Here is a 14,503-nt window from a genome sequence, read left to right as displayed (position 1 = left end):
CCTCCAGTTGACCTCTCTACATATTGTGTCGGGCACACATAACAGATTCTGTCTCATCTACCTGATGAAGGACCTTGGCCCGAAATATCAACTGTTTATTTCCCTTCATAGATGCTGCCTAACCTACTGAATTCCTTCACCACTTTGTATATGTTGCTCAAAATTTCCAACAGCTGCAGAATCTTCTGTGTGTATGATTTTCTCCCCCATATAAACTTTTTGCACGAAGGAGGTGCCAATCAATATTAGGGAAGTTGAAAGCACCCATGACAACAACCCTGTTATTTTTGCACCTTCTCAAAATCAGCCTCCTGATATTTGTGTCTCTATTGCTATTGGGACGTCTATAGAATACTAGAATCGCAGTAGGATAATTGTTCCCTTCCTGTTTCTGACTTCCAACCACACTGACTCAGTAGACAATCTCTTCACGCTGCCCTTTCTTTCTGTACCTATGATACTACCCCTGATTAGCAATGCCACTCTCCCACCCCTTTCACCTCCCTCCCTGTCCATCTGAAACATCTAAACATTGGAACATCCAGCAGCTATTCCTGCCCTTGTAACAGCCAAGTCACAATGGCCACAACATTGTAATGTGGTAGACAGAGTGTGATTAGCATATTTTTTCTGTGCTATTGATTGCTACCAGCAGGTTGTCGGACACACCCAGCAGTGCAGTCCTGCCAATACAAATGAAATGAGAAAAACTGACCAAAAATCAGAGGGATGGCTGGGAGAAACAGCCAGCTCTGATAAAGACAGTTAGGGTGTACTACCTATACTAAATATCTAAATATAGAGAATAGTGTCTGAAAAACTCCATTATGCTCAGAAGAAAGATGAGGTTTTGTCCCTCGTGTGTGCATTAGGCCTTGTAACAATGCAGGTGAGGTAGTGGGTAGTGGCTCCATATGTCACTACTACAGGGCGTGACGACCCTGCCTTACACGGGTCCCAGGCTCAGCTGGCTCCGGCTGACAGTACCCGGTACGGGCCTCTATCCAGGGTTATGGACCCCAGTGCCTTGTGGGTATCTTCGGGAGAAGAGAAGGCTAAGGCGAAAACCCAACACAAATCCCGAGTGGAGCCCCTAACGCGGTTGGATGACATATCACATCACCTCCCGGCAGCTCCTGAAACCAAGCTGCTGCCAAAAGTACTGTTTCACATTCCTTTGGACCACATCTGCGAGGCCGAGAGGGGGATCTTGATGTCTGGGCAGCCCAGGATCTCCATATTCATCGCTCAGGTCTGCACCCCGGGATGGGAGCATCCATTGTCTACTTAGACAGACGGAGCCATGAATGAATGAACAATGCGGGAAGTCACCGACTGAAAGGCCAGGGTGGATGGAAGAGACTCTGCGGATGCTGGAAATTTTGAGCAACAAGTGTAAAATACTGGTGAACTCAGCAGGTCAGGCAGCATCTGTGGAGGGGAATAAACAGACCTAGACAGGGTCTAAAGTGTCAACTGCTTATTTTTCCCTACAGATGCTGCCTGACCTGCTGAGTTCCTCCAGCATTTTGTGTGTGTGACTCAAGGTCAGAGTGGGACTGTGATAGGAAGGTAAAACGGCAGTTAGAGTGCTCAGAGTCAGTCTTGTGGTCAGAATGCAGCAGCTCTATAAAGTCATCTCCAAATCTGCATTCATTTTCTCCACTCAAGGGGAGGCCATGTTAGGAATACCAAATGCACTGCACAAGACTGGAAGGAGTATAGGTAAACCCCTGCACCTCAAAAACTACTGGTTCCAACCAGGAGTAGAGTCACCTCCCCTCCTCTTTTGGGACATCCCTTTAGGAAATATTTAGTGGGATTTTTAGAATATACTGTTAGAGTACATTTTACTTTAATGGATGATTATTTGAGATATATGTATGTTTTGCATTTTTAATATATTACATTAATACATTAGTCTGCGTGTTTGGAATCTTTTACTTTTTTGGAAAGGCTTTTTGGAGGATAGTTTTATTTTAAACATATTACCTGTGGTTGCTTATGTGGGAACGTAGTTTTGTGGGTGGTGGCAAGGGTGTTTTATCTGTTGTATCATCTGTGGTGTTTAATTTGGATCATTTATTTGATGGGATTTATCTTGAATTATTATTTGAAGATATTGATTTGGGAGGTGATGTAGGTGGTGTTTATTTGGCATGTATCATTTTGGATTCTTGGATTTAACATAAATAACTGAGACTTGCAGATAGAAACTCGGTGGCCACTTTATAAGGCACACCTGTACACCTGCTCGTTAATGCAAATATCCAATCAGCCTATCACATGGTAGCAACTCACTCCATGAAAGCATGCAGACATGGTCAAGAGGTTCAATTATTGCTCAGACCAAACATCAGAATGGAGAACAAATGTGATGTAAGTGACATTGACAGTGAAATGATTGTTGGTGCCAGATGGGGTGGTTAGAGTATCTCAGAAACTGTTGATCTCCTTGGATTTTCATGCACAAAAGTCTCTAGAGCTTACAAACAAAGGTGTGAAACACAAAAATCATCCATTGGACCACAGTTCCGTGGGAGAAAACACCTTGTTAATGAGAGAGGTCAGAGGAGAAAGGCCAGACGGGTTCAAGCTGACAGGAAGGCACCAGTAACTCAAATAACCAGGCGTTTCAGCAGTAGTATGCAGAAGAGTATCTCTGAATGCACAACACATCAAACCTTGAAGTGGATGGGCTACAACAACAGAAGACCACGAACACACACTCTGTTATCCTGCACTGACACGGAATAGTTGTCTTGCAATAAATTTTAGGGTTGTATTTTTTACCCCTCTTGGATGTGCAGAAATACCTCCTTCCCGTACATCCCCCCAACCCACTGTGTATTGTTTTTATCGCCCATCAATGTTTTAAGATTTTCAATGTTTCATTCCAATATAGAAGAACATTTGGCCCATTGAGCTCATGCCAGCTCTTGGAACAATCCCATCAGTCCATTCTCCCTTTATTTCCCTGTAACCTATTCCCTTTCAAAATGCCCATCAACACCATCCCCCCACCCCCCGCAGCCCATTCCCTGATACTCCTGCCACTCCCGTACACACATGCGACTCATTGTGGCCAATTAACCTACTAATCAGCATGCATTTGGAGCCCCCAAAGGAAACTCACGGAGTCAGCACAGGGAATATACAAACCCCACTCATACAGCACCGGAGGTCGGGGTTGATTCGGGGTCACTGGAACCATGAGATGGCAGACCTGCCGTGAGATCGTGCCCTCATCAGTGGCTGTTGCATCTTACTCTGAAACAATCACATCATCATCGGCTAATAGAAATCTCCATCCTTTCACAGATTTCACACAAACAAATTAATTTGTGTAGATGTACAAACAAGAACTCAAGTAAAGAACCTACAACATTTTTGCATAGTTGGCTTTTCTCCTTATTATGTAACCAATAAAATGCAATAGATGATCACATTCACACAAATATGAATATTGAAACGACGGACGTCCACATTGTGTCTGTTGCTCATCTTAATTTACTGATGAGAACTGTTTATTAGCCAAATCTGGACTCACTATTGGCCACATGACTAATGAATGCTTCCTTTCATCCTCCACTAACTTATCCTAAGTTTTCCTTTCACTCTGACCTGGGAGCAGACTATCACTCCCAATCACACCGCATAGGTACTCAACGTAATAGTTTCCAAGGTAAAGGTCACGGCTGCAAAGGATAACCAACATATCTATAAATCTACAGTGAATAAAAATGGTTCATGAAATGAATAAGGATGCTTCAACTTTATCAAACCTTGCTCCAATCACAGCTGGAGTACTACATGCACCAAGGTATAGAAGGTACAGGGAGTATGGTAGATTGGGAAACCACCCACCAGAAAAAGAAGGATCTCCCAGTGGCCACCCATTTTAATTCCACTTCCCATTCCGGTTCCGATATGTCAGTCCATGGCCTCCTCTACTGCCGCGATGGGGCCACACACAGGTTAGAGGAGCAACACCTTCTGTTCCATCTGGCTAGCTTCCAACTTGATGACATGGACGTTGATTTCTCGAACTTCCAGTAATGCGCCCCCGCTCACCATTCCCCATTCCCATTTCCCTCTCTCACCTTATCTCCCTACTTGCCCATCTCCTTCCCCCTTCCCTGTCTTCCATGGCTTTCTGTCCTCTCCTATGATTCCCTTTCCCAGCCCCTTATCCCTTTCAGCAGCTCTTTACTTCACCCCTCCCCCTCCCTCTCCCCCAGTTTCACCTATCACTGACTAACTTGTGCTTCTTCCTCCCCTCCACCCACCTGCTTATTCTGTCTTGTCATCTTTTTTCTCCATTCCCGCTGAAGGGTCTCAACCCGGAACATCGCCGGTTCACTCTTTTCCATAGATGCTGCCTGGCCTGCTGAGTTCCTCCAGCATTTTGTGTGTGTTGCCTGGATTTCCAGCATCTGCAGACTTTCTTTCATTTGTGATGGGAAGGATGGTAATAGTGCTGGAGAGGGTGCAGTGGCGGTTCACCAGGATCCTTCCTAGAACGGAGCAGTTGGGTCATGAGGAGAAACTGGAGAAGCTAGGCCTTGGAGACAAGGAGGATGAGGTGCATAAAACTGAGTCATAGATAGGGTCATCTGCAGGAAACCTCTGCCCATGTCAGAGGTTGAAAGGTATAGAAAACAAAGAGATGTAGGTTTTGAGTAAGGGCAAACAGATTGCGAGAGAATATGAGGGAGGGATTCCTTCTTTACCTGGAGTGTGGCAAGTGTTTGAGTAGTTGAAGCTGGGTCCCTTTCAGCACAAGCATTATGATAAAGGTTAAAATTGCTCAGGCATAGGGGACTCTGGACCAAGAACTGGGTAAAGGAATTAATACTGAAGGGTACCCAGTGGCTTGCATGATTGAGACAGGCTGAATGGCCTGATTTCATGCTGTATGATTCTATAGAAGTTAGAATCCATTGCCTCATTCCCATCTTCATTTCCTTCCATGGCTGCTGTCCAAGGCCGAACGATTGCAACCTCCCTTATCTGAAAGAGTTGAGCTTATGATCTCCAATCCTCTTTATCATTTGTCTGTTCTCCCCCATCTCCATAACACCACCTATTTGTGTCAGTGTTTCAGCCCATCTCATACACAAGATTCCTTGAGATTAGGCTGTCCCAATCGTCATCCTGCCAGCTTCCGCCTAAAATACTGTCTCCTCCGAAGCTCTGCCACTTGCATCTGAACTGAACAGCACCATCCTTTGGGATAAGCTGCACAAATAATTGGCGGCATGAGTTTTTAAGGCACTTCGGATCTACGGGAGATGAACTCAAGAAAGGAGCATGTGATGCATAATTGAATTATGTCTGTCTGATGACTTTGGGCAGCATTCAAAGTCTTTGGTGTTGATTTCAGCAGGTACCCAGGGTAAAACAACTGTTCAGTGGCTTATCAATCTCCACCTGAATTGTGGAGTGTCCACTTCCCCCCACAGATGCCGCCTGGCCCTCTGAGTTCCCCCAGCAGTTTGTCTTTCTCTTGCTCTTGACTTCAGCATCTTCATTTCTGTACTTTACTCATAAAGTATTGACGGTAAAAACAATTGTTACACGGCTTTCTGTACATTGATTCAATTTACGCTCTAAGAATAAGTCAACACCACTCATGTTTGTTTCTTAAGCATGAAATGTGAAACGTTTGAGAGCCTGTTACCAGGTGATCACAGAACGGAAAAGCGTTGTACCTCTAATTCCACACTGAGTTGTGAAGAGGAGGAGAACTGTGTCCATGGGACAGGCACAAACTACAACATGAGGCACTGCTTTGGAGTACGAGACATGGTGCTCCCATCACTAGAGTATCCATTGGAGACACCACGTTGACTCCACAGCTAAGGAACCTCACCAGTACCTCTACCTCCTTCATTATGATCTTGCATGTTATCATTTACCTGCTCTGCAATCCCTGGGCAGCTGTTACACTTTATTCTGCATTGTTATTGTTTTACCTTATTCTACCTCAATGCACTGTGTAATGATTTGCTCTGTATAAACAGTATGCAAGACAAACTTTCCACGGTGTCTTGGTCCATGTGACAATAATAAACCAATACTATTACCACTACAGTATCGATGGGCAGAAACATTGCAAGGATTGTATGACCTCCATCTCACCTTCTTCTCTGCTGACTTACAAGCTGAAGACAGTGTAAGCATAACACTCCCTCCCATTTCCTTGCTCCATCCCGCATCCCTCATCCATCACCATGCTCAAACCTGTTCCTCACCGTGTCCCGATCCTTGCATCTTTCTTCCTCCAGATGACCAAGGACAGCAACTCGTCCAAGCTGAGGTGAAAGGACAGACAGGAATTGAACACAAACAAGTTAGCATTCCCAACCACCAGCTCTGAAATGCTCAGAGCTCAATGCAGAGGGGGAATCTGCATCTGATGTGGTGTGATGCCTCACTCAAGATGCTGAGGTAGGGACAAAGACAGAATCTAACACCATCCAGCATGGAAGTGGTGGGTCAGTTCAATACCAGGTTAGCAGACAGCAAAACAGAGTGTCCCAAAGCTTACATTTCAAGATTCAAAGTACATTTATTATCGAAATATGTATACGTTATACAACCTTGAGATTCATCTCCTTACAGGAAACCCAAAAGAACCCATAAAAACAGACCGAACATCCAATGTGCAGAGAGAGAGAAAAAAGAACAAATCATGCAAACAATAAAAATAAGCAAACAGCACTTAGAATGAAAATGAGTCCTCAGACACAAAGCCTGGAGCAGCTGGAGCAGGCCCACAGCCTGAGCCTCAGTTCATCACATAGCAAAGTAAAACATCATGGAGCCCAGAGCAGGCCCACAGCCTGAGCCTCAGTTCATCACATAGCAAAGTAAAACATCATGGAGCCCGGAGCAGGCTCACAGCCTGAGCCTCAGTTCATCACATAGCAAAGTAAAACATCATGGAGCCCAGAGCAGGCCCACAGCCTGAGCCTCAGTTCATCACATAGCAAAGTAAAACATCATGGAGCCCGGAGCAGGCTCACAGCCTGAGCCTCAGTTCATCACGTAGCAGAGTAAAACGTCGTGGAGCCTGGAGCAGGCCTGCAGCCTCAGCCTCAGTGCAGCAGAGAGCTGAGTAAACATTACATCACGGAGCAAGCAGAACTGGCCTGACCATTGCCTCCGGTCCCGATACCCTGCCTTTTCAATCCATCTGGCCCAGCGTTTAAATCGTCCAAACATCAAGTCATTCCTCACTCTGGGACGCGGGCCCTGAAGCATCAATACACACTGGGCCTGGACCCCGCAACCACGTTTCGGCCTGTACCCGTCCTTTCCAAACTGGCCTGGCACTTAGATTGATCAAACCTCACTCTCGGTTGAAGTGGACGGGAACCGAATCTCCTCCGCTCCAACTTTGCTCAGCTCCGCACACCCTGACTCCGCATCGACTACTACTCGACCTCGCTCCAACTATTTCTCCTCGAACATGCCTCAACCTTGCTCCAACTTTGACCCTCAACTTAGCCTTGTCTTTATTCGCCCCCTTCATTGTTTGCGGTGATTGTTTACCATAATTTTTTTTAATAGAAAAAGTATTACTAATGAAGTGTTTATCTATATTTCTTGCTTTGGGAACCACCAGTAAGTTGTCGCTCACCCTTAGTAGCGCCATCTTAAACCAGAAGCCAGGTGTTTCATTGCAGCTTACCAGAATAACTAAAGACGTGAATAGCACAGACCTGCTATGTAGTCAGCACAGTGAATACTATTGTTCAAAGGCACTTGGAAGTTACTAATATTGCTGAGTTGCCACCCTGGGAGAGTGCATGTGGTCTATGGAGCATCTTTCAGGATCCCACTCCCTCCATTTGGCCAATGCCTTTGCTTTTACTTAATAGCCACCCACCCACCCAACACTGCTGCCACTCATACTGAGAAGGTGTATTTCTAACTAAACTCATCAACGCACAGTTTCCTTGGACACCAGGGAAAATTGAGCAGTCATACATGCCTTCAAGGACTTTAGCTGAAGGGTCTCAACCCAAAATGTCAACTGTCCATTTTCCTCCATAGATGCTACCTGATCTGCTCAGTTTCTCTGGTGTTTTGTGTGTTTCTGATGTTCAACGAGTTGGCCACCCGTTCTTGTAGGTGAATCGCTATTGTTCCATGGCAAATTTGTGAGACTTGGCTGCATTAATTCAGAAGAGAAAAATAAAACCTTGAGTTCCCTGGTGCTTTATGTCAATTGCTCTTTATGAGAATTGAGCATCTGTACCAATTATCGGTTGGGTTTCATTCCAGATGTAGCAACACGTTTCATCTCCTTTCCTCTCACTTCTCTGATCCAATTATCACCCAGGAAAGAGCTTCTCTCACATATACGCTGCATCTCCATGAAACAGCAAGTAGGAGCAGATATTTCTGGGAACACACAATGACAATTTGCATTTATATAGCACCCAGGAATGGCAACTGACACACGTCTGCACTGAGCCACATAAGGAAGGAACAGCATTGATGATCAAAAGCCAAACACTTGGTGGAAGAGGCCTTAAGGAGATGTTGGAGCAAGGTGGAGAGTTAAATAGAAAGGTTAGAGATAACTAAAGTTGAAGAAAGGAGTTAAAATACAATTTATAATTTTAAAAATTAGAAAATTAATCGCACACATACAAGATAAAAGGACATAACTGGCCATGACTGGGGATGCTAAAGGAACTTTGCCCTAAAATGTTCAAAGTTTAATGACTTTATCAGTAGCAAAGCCAAGCGTGTTCTCAAATAAACAACATACCTGATAACCCAGTCACAGATTGGGGCCTGATAATGTGCTGAGGCAAACTTCAAGCATTACCATATCTTGTTCCAGAAACAAATTCGCACATATCTGCAATGCATGCTGCTCGCACACAGAAGCCTCACTATCCTGCTTCTTGACCATGAATGGTTATTATTACTATTATTGATTCTATGAATTCTATTTAGTTGGCAAATTACTTACTTTGTCAGAAGTTTAAGGGCTCAAGTCCCATCCCTAAAACCTGAGTAACTCATTAATGCTTGTGTATTATTTGATTGATCCTACAAAATCAATTAATTGAATTGACTTTATTTCTTACATCCTTTGCATATGTGAGGAGTAAAAATGTTGCCACTTTAACACTTCTCCTAATTCCTGCTATGATCATTTTAAGAGCTCTTATGGCACTTTAAAAATAAAAATCTGGGAGGTCTTGCAGTTTTCACAAGGGGATCTCATTGAAACGTATCAAATGTTGAAAGGCCTAAATAGAATGAATGTTTCCTATACTGGGGGAGTCTAGGATGGACAGAGGGCACTGCCTCAGAATAGAGGGATGACCATTTATAACAGATAGAAGGAGGAGTTTCTTTCACCAGAGGGTGGTGAATCTGTGGAATTCATTGCCACAGGCAGTTGTGGAGGCAAGGCCATTGGGTGTGTTCAAGGTGCAGGTTGATAGGTTCTTGATTAGTCAGGGCATGAAAGGTTATGGGGAGAAGACAGGAGAATGGGGTTGAGAGGGAAATGGATCAGCCATGAGGAAATGATGGAGCAGATGCGATGGGCTAAATGGCCTAATTTTGCTCCTATGTCTTCTGGTCTGACGGAATAGTAGATTGAAGCTGTTCGGCAGATGAAGGCACCATCCTCTGTAGCGTAGCAATGGTAAATGAGGAGGCCCAGAAGTCCAGAAGTCACAGAACGCAAAATTCTTGAAAAGGTTGCAGAGCTGGAGGAGGGCAGAGAGTTTAGAGAAAATGGCAATGGAGGGAGTTGAGCACATTTGAAAATGAGGCAGTACCTAACTACAGGCCAAGGTGGGTCTTCAGACAGAGGTGAGATGCGAAAGTGAGATTCAGGATGAGTAGAAGTTAAGGGATATGGAAGAACAAAAGAGGACAAAGACTACCCAGAAGGACAATGAACTAATTGAGTCAGGGTCTCACGAAGGCATAGATGAGGAATAAAACAGTCATTGGTCTGGGTTTACAGCCAGTGTGAGCAAGGAAGGGGCAGGTAGTCAGCAGCTGCAGACAAATTTGATCCGGTGCAAAGGATCTGCTCCCTGTAGCTGAGCTGCTGACCAAATCTTTTTCTGTTTTGTTTCTGTTCCCTTCGTGTAGCTTGTTCAGGGCTCAGTATATCTTAAGTAATACACAATTGTGCTATGATATCACTTAAATCCCATCTGCACCCATTCATCTGAAATACAATCTAAGTTGAATTGAGATTCTCTCCGATATGAGTGTGTACAATGTGAGTTAAGTGCAAGGTTACCTTTAAGTACTGAATGTACCTCATAGTTCTACATTGATACACCAGATGCTGCAATTTAGTTGAAAGTTACATCCTTCAGTGAAGGCTGTTCTGTTTATAACTCCATCTCTAATCACCTTAGTGTGCAACACAAACTCAGATAATACCAGCATCAAGTTTGGGATTTTGCCTCGTGAGCAAGTAGGAAAAATTGAAAATGTATTTCCATAAGTAGAGTGGTGACTAACTGCAGGCAGTAGAGGTCTTGGCTGTATTGTGGAGCCTGAGGAATACAAGGAGGTATGAGCCCTATACATAGAAGGTGGGGCAATGTTCATAATTGAAATAATATCCAGGGATGACACTGAACAATGGAACATGGTAACACATGAGGAGAGAAAGGTGACAGTGTTGCTGGTCATAGGGTCAGTGATAGTATCAATTTCCAGTAAGTTGGCAGCATCACAGGCTATGAACTAGGTATCATGTCAACTTGAAGGAACTTTTTAATTCAATGCTGTCAGAGATTTTTTAAATGCTACAATTTAGGCACATGCAAGGATCAAAAGAAATGGGTGGTGATACGTGATTGGGCTGTAAAGACAGGAAATAAAAACATGCAATTTCCAGACGTTTTGGGCCAGGCAGTATGAGATTGCCTGTTGGTTGGACTCACTGATGAGAGAATTTGGGTGACGCTGTTTAATGCGACTAATCTCCCTTTAGAGGGAGCAGTATGATGGTCACCAGTACGGAAATGGTTTAAAGATGTGAGGTGGTTTCACTCAGGGTGCCATTCGGAAGTGTGAGTATTGAACAAACAAAAGAGTCTGGTAATGAAAGCAGTTTCTTTAGTGCAAAATCCTTGGGTCACAATGCCCTGAAAGGCTGTAACAATTAGAATGATCACCAGAGAAAGTGCTCCACTGCCAGGGTGTTGCAAATGCATCATGGAGCACCAAGAATTGACAGTATACTCACTGACTGGGACACTGGTGGATCCAGGGTCACAATCCCCAAGGCAAGTAAGACCTTGCCATGGAGGGAGTACAAAGAAGGTTCACCAGACTGATTCCTGGGATGGTAGGACTTTCATATGATGAAAGACTGGATGAACTGGGCTTGTACTCGTTGGAATTTAGAAGATTGAGGGGGGATCTGATTGAAACGTATAAAATCCTAAAGGGATTGGACAGGCTAGATGCAGGAAGATTGTTCCCGATGTTGGGGAAGTCCAGAACAAGGGGTCACAGTTTGAGGATAAAGGGGAAGCCTTTTAGGACCGAGATGAGGAAAAACTTCTTCACACAGAGAGTGGTGAATCTGTGGAATTCTCTGCCACAGGAAACAGTTGAGGCCAGTTCATTGGCTATATTTAAGAGGGAGTTAGATATCGCCCTTGTGGCTACGGGGATCAGGGGGTATGGAGGGAAGGCTGGTGCAGGGTTCTGAGTTGGATGATCAGCAATGATCATAATAAATGGCGGTGCAGGCTCGAAGGGCCGAATGGCCTACTCCTGCACCTGTTTTCTATGTTTCTATGTTTCTATATGATTATGTGGGGACTATAATGTAACACACAACTGGACACTGGTACGCCACTGTGTGGTTTTGGTTGTGAGCTGCGGGAGAGAGTGTCATGCAATATGGAAGGGTGACTCAGTTGGCAGTGCAACCTGTGAGATGTTGAGGTGAAGCTTGCAGCTGAGCTAATTGTATTGAAATGATGCCTGATGGGAGTTGGTAGGTGAGTGATGGGACATGGTGGCTTGAGCAGCATCTAAAGCTGGTGACCCAGTTGATGGAATATAGACTAACTGCCAATCACTTGTGATAGGTTGTTGAACTCCCAGTAAGACTGAATCCATCTCCTTTGTCCCCACATTTTCAAGGCTTGTCTCCTTACATTGATCTGCAAAACCACTTACTCCTATTGCAATCTGAACTAGTGTTAGAGAGTTTCATGCACCTACCAAGTCCAGCACGGACTCAAGAAATCCATTGTGTTCCCATAGCACCAATTTTCCAGATCATCTTCAGTGGTGTCATGACAATCTTTCCCTCAATGTCAGCAAAACAAAAGAGCTGGTCGTTAACTTGAGGAAGGGAGCAATGCACATGCCCTTGTCTACATCAACAGTGCTGAAGTTCAGAGGGTTGAGATTTTTAAGTTCCTGGGAGTGAACATCACCAATAGCCTGCCTTGGTCCAACTGCACAGACATCATGACCAAGAAAGCTCACCAACGCCTCTACTTCCTCATTAGCCTACAGAAATTTGACAGGTTTCCATCGACTGTCACCAATTAATATCGACGCACCATTGGAAGTATCTTATCTGGATGCTTACTGCTCTGCACATGACCACGAGAAATGCAGTGAGACATGGACACAGCTCAGCACTTCATAAAACCTAGCCTCCCCTCCTCTTTGTATGTGGTCCTTGCTGCTTCAGGAAAGAAAGCAATATAATCAAAGACACCAGCCACCCAGATATTCTCTCTTCTGCCCTTTCCCATCAAGCAGAAGAGACCAAAGCCTGAAAGTACATACCACCAGGCTCAAGGACAGCTTCTACCCCACTGTTATAAGACTATTGAATAGTTCCTTAGTACATTAAAATGGACTCCCGACCTCCAAATCTACCTCACTATGACCTTGAACTTCAGGGATTAGCTCCACTGTACTATCTGTCACTTTACACTTTAGTCTGCATTTTGTTATTGTTTTACCTTGTATTATCTCAACGATTTGATTTGTATGAACAGTATACAAGGCAAGCTTTTCACTGTACCACAGTACAACAATGGTTCCACTTAATACCAGAAAATGTATACAATATACAACCTGACATTCTCACTCTCCACAGATATCCTCGAAACAGGAGAACCCCAAAGAATGTATGACAGAAAAAGTCGTAAGGACCCCAAAGCCCCCTGCCCCCTTTCCAGGCACAAGCAGCACCAACCCTCCCCCCACTTATTCCAGCGAAAAGCATCAGCCTTCCCACCACCCACAACAGCAAAGTCCCCAAAGAGAGACCATGGTCTGCAGTACATCAGATCTAATTGTTCATTCCAATAATTCGACATGACCCAGGCTCTCTCACTAACAAGGGAGAGACAGATATCACTTGCACTGCAAGAGGGGAACAAGCAGTCACTGTATCGTTGTTACAGTCACCGTTTGAAGCATTGCTTTCACTTCGAGTTCCCCGACTTGAGAATTGGCAGCAAACTCTCACTCACCATCGAGAGAGAGGAAGGGAGAGAGAGCAATCGATCACTAAGTTCTGAGGCCTCCAACGGCCACTCTCAGTGTCACGAAGTTTTGGCTCCTGCTACACTTCAGGATACCAGTGAGAATCCATGTCCACAGGGACAGTCAAGGCCAAACCCCAAAGACGCCCGACTTCAGGCTGAACCTGGAAAGCTCCAAGAACGGGAACACACCGCCATGCAGAACTGCAGTTTGAGTGCTGCTGTAGACCAAAGACCCCAACAGGTCTCCAGCCACCTTGAAAAGGAAAATAGAGACTTTAAAAGAGGAAGATTTCGATTGTTACTAATAAGCCAATTCCAATACAGTATGTGGTCCAATTATCATAAACCATTTGGCCACTGTTTGAGGATTATAGGGTTCAGCCCTCTATCAACTACCTCAACATTAAAGGGGCAGCTGTAAGGACGCTTGAAAAGAAAAATGCTGGGCTTGGGAAAAATACATGTAGAAGTAGTTGAATAGCAGTTACAAGGTAAGATGGGATAATTGGTCTCCTGAGCTGAGAAAAATTATTAAATTATCTAACTGAAGAACAAGTACAGTAAAACTCAATTAATCTGGTATCTAATTGTTTGGAAATAGTGATATTCTGGGTACACAGTCACTCATTAGACGGGATTTGTGAACTGAGTGCGAATGGAGTGTGTGGCTGGATCCAGGAGGTCCAGAGCAACCCATTGACCCCTCAGTTAATGGTAAGGCTCCGTGCCATAGAAAGGTTGGGAACCCTTGGTCTAGACTGTGGGCCAGATGTAAAGAGCTGGGGTTCAGGTCAGGTAGATAGGTAGGCTTGTAGCTGAAACTGGAATCTGGAGTGTTTGTATATTCCCTGCTCCCTTTAAAACCCATTGGATTCACGGGAAAATTTAATACACTGAAAAAGTGAAATTAAGGTATTGTATGTTTGGATATTTATGGGAGAACCATCCAATAGTCTGGAAAAACAGCG

At 44.4% G+C, this 14,503-nt stretch overlaps 1 protein-coding gene across 1 annotated transcript in view; it reads left to right on the top strand.

The window, feature by feature from the left end:
• LOC134350167 (metabotropic glutamate receptor 1-like) overlaps positions 1-14,503 on the top strand; it is a 202,146-nt gene that overhangs the window by 157,443 nt on the left and 30,200 nt on the right. The gene's annotated exons all lie outside the window — the stretch shown is intronic.

Source organism: Mobula hypostoma, chromosome 8 (genome assembly GCF_963921235.1).
Source record: "Mobula hypostoma chromosome 8, sMobHyp1.1, whole genome shotgun sequence".
NCBI lineage: Eukaryota > Metazoa > Chordata > Chondrichthyes > Myliobatiformes > Myliobatidae > Mobula > Mobula hypostoma.
Note: the sequence above shows the minus strand (reverse complement) of the source record. Positions and strands in the feature narration are given on the sequence as shown.